The sequence below is a fragment of the Heterodontus francisci genome, unplaced genomic scaffold (genome assembly GCF_036365525.1).
Source record: "Heterodontus francisci isolate sHetFra1 unplaced genomic scaffold, sHetFra1.hap1 HAP1_SCAFFOLD_550, whole genome shotgun sequence".
In the NCBI taxonomy this organism is placed as follows: Eukaryota; Metazoa; Chordata; class Chondrichthyes; order Heterodontiformes; family Heterodontidae; genus Heterodontus; species Heterodontus francisci.
In genome coordinates, this window is record NW_027140873.1 from 563,155 (window position 1) to 566,179 (window position 3,025).

Genomic DNA, 3,025 nt, shown 5'->3' on the forward strand with positions numbered 1-3,025 from the left:
TGAGGAAATGGCTTATTACCTGCACCAGATTCCACCCCCCCTCCCCCCCCTTTACCCCCCTTCCACCCCCCCCCACCCCCGTCCCCTTCCCTGCTCCACCCTCTCAGCTCACCCCCTCACAACCCCGTCCCAGCCCGCCCCCCCCTCGCACCATCTTCACCCCGCACCCCCTTCCCCTGCACCCCCCCCCACCCCCTCCCTCTACCCCTCCCCCTTGCATCCCCTCCTCCCACCGGCACCATCCTACACCTGTGTAGGGGCCCCAACAACCCCACTGCCTTGTGGGCGTCTCGGGAGAGACCAAGGCTAAGGGAGTAAACCCTAACAGAAAATCCGGAGCGGAACCCCGTAGGCGGTCATGTGTCACCTTTGGCATGTTTCCGGCAGTTCCTGCAGCCATACTGGTGCCAAACGTCGTGTCCTGCACTCCTTTGGACCCCACCAGAAAGGCCGAGAGGGGGGTTTTGACGACTGGGCAACTCTCAACCTCCATAAATTTGCCCAGGCATGCGCCATGGAGAGGTCACTCCATAGTTGCCTCACAGCGACTAAAACAACACGGAAGATACTTGGCATCAGGTGGCAGGACTATATCTCCAACACAGAAGTCCTTGAAGCGGCCAACACCCCCAGCTTATACACACTACTGAGTCAGCGGCGCTTGAGATGGCTTGGCCATGTGAGCCGCATGGAAGATGGCAGGATCCCCAAAGACACATTGTACAGCGAGCTCGCCACTGGTATCAGACCCACCGGCCGTCCATGTCTCCGTTATAAAGACGTCTGCAAACGTGACATGAAATCGTGTGACATTGATCACAAGTCGTGGGAGTCAGTTGCCAGCATTCGCCAGAGCTGGCGGGCAGCCATAAAGACAGGGCTAAATTGTGGGGAGTCGAAGAGACTTAGTAGTTGGCAGGAAAAAAGACAGAGGCGCAAGGGGAGAGCCAACTGTGCAACAGCCCCAACAAACAAATTTCTCTGCAGCACCTGTGGAAGAGCCTGTCACTCCAGAATTGGCCTTTATAGCCACTCCAGGCGCTGCTTCACAAACCACTGACCACCTCCAGGCGCGTATCCATTGTCTCTCGAGATAAGGAGGCCCAAAAAGAAAATATTTATATGTGTTTATTTTCCCTTGTGTGCCTGTTCCTGGTCCCTGCTCTCACTGATCAGTAATTTAGCAGGCTGTTCTCATACATGACTGTTAATATCATTACTGCTCTGACATTGCCCTATTGTAACACTTACGTTGCTGAGGGATTTCTTCACTTTATTATTAATAACCTGTGGTAATTGTTCCTCACTGGGCACCTTTTCTGGGCTGCATAGTTTGGACTTTCCCCTGTCGGTTCTCAGCCACATTCCTCCCGCATTCCCCCCAACCACCTCACCCTCCGTCAGTCGAAGGTCGGCACCATTCTAGTTATTTAAGTTTTACATTTTGTGTTTGATGCTCTCAGATCCAGCGTCTAGTGGGTGAAAATCACTGCAAATACTGAAAGGCAACAGGCAACCGCGAGCATCTGGAGTAGGAGTGGATTCTCAGGAGGACAAACTGAAGAGGTTGGTGCTGTGAGGAATGATCATTTCCATCTTGGACTGGAGAACGGGATGAATTGCAATTATAGTGAACGGTTCGGTTGATTCTTTGGTTCTGAAGCTAAAATCTAATCCGAATTCTCTTTCTTAGCGCTGCACCCATCCTAGGCCCTAAGCCCTCAAGGTTAGAAGTTGACGGTAAAAGTTGGGGAGTATATTGATCTCATACTATTCAGTTTAATTACTGGTGAAAGGTGAGATGCTCTGGGAGAAAACCAGCTCGTTTATTGTCATGTTTTCCTTTTGTTTCATAGTTAACATTTTGTCATCACAATGTCTTGTTTGGCATCTGTTTCAAACTATAGACACCAAATCGGTTAAATGTTGCAGTTCTCAAGTATTATATTGAAGAGAGTTTTTCCAATGAAGAAAACAAAACGCTTTTGACACAGATGTGCAGAGAAATGCAGCACAGAAAAACACAAAAAAGAATTCAGACTGACAATCCAGGCGATCTGTTTTGTCTCATTCCTTTGAAGTTAATTTCACCATAATCGTTATGAGAAGGAAATGGGTTTGGAGTGGGGGGATGTGGGAGAGTAATTGTTAAATTAATCTCTGCACAAAATATGGAGGAAACATTCCTGACTGAAACCTAACACACCTGGTGCAATGACGTGCGTTCAGGTTCAACACCGGTTTTACAATCCGTCTGATTACACATTCCAGGTATTTCAAGATAAATATAGAGTTCAGAACTTATAACAAGACATGAAATATAGGAGCACAATGTAACATTTTAAAACTGGGGTTATATTATTTCTAGATTTTATGCTCCATTAATCTTTGAAATCTTTAACTCTGCTTCTCTTCAAGATTACATTTGGTCTCGACTCCTTCTGTGTTGCCCAGGGAGCGTGAATTAGTCTATATTCTCTATCTTCTATATTGATCTCCGTTCCATTTACACAAAGTGGGACAAGGTAAAAGACAGAGTGGTGATCTGATGAGAGGAGCTCAAAGTTATGGAGAGCTTGGATCAGAAAAATCATGACAAAAACTATTTTCACTTCTTGGCAGGAACCCATCAGTTTAACTTCATCACAAAAGAACCTGATTTTAGATTTAGAGTTTAGATTTTTATTGTCTATCCTGTGAGTTCCCAGGATTTTCCTTATCTTTGTAATGTAACAGAGTGACACAACATTTATATTGTTTTATGTATAATTGTCACAGTGACTGAGTTTTAATAAACCAGATAAACAGTGGTTGTAACTTAGATAGCTACAGTTGTTTCATGTTTTGGAAAATAATAAGATTGCATGTCTCATGGTAAAAGTGCTGTAAATATTTTATTACTGCAATAAAACTGTCAATATTTTCTCATCAAACAAGGGAGTTAAAATGTTCCAGACAATATTTTAAATGTTCCAGAATATATTTCCTGTTCCTACGCTGGGGCTGTTGGATTGCCTGGTGAGTA

At 45.4% G+C, this 3,025-nt stretch overlaps 1 long non-coding RNA gene across 1 annotated transcript; it reads left to right on the forward strand.

Annotated features, from left to right (window-relative positions):
- The first annotated feature begins 1,276 nt into the window (after positions 1 to 1,276).
- LOC137361304 (uncharacterized) lies at positions 1,277 to 2,735 on the forward strand. The gene is made up of 3 exons (XR_010972149.1): positions 1,277 to 1,566; positions 1,694 to 1,796; positions 2,419 to 2,735. It is a non-coding gene; the product is annotated as an uncharacterized lncRNA (long non-coding RNA).
- Positions 2,736 to 3,025: the final 290 nt, after the last annotated feature.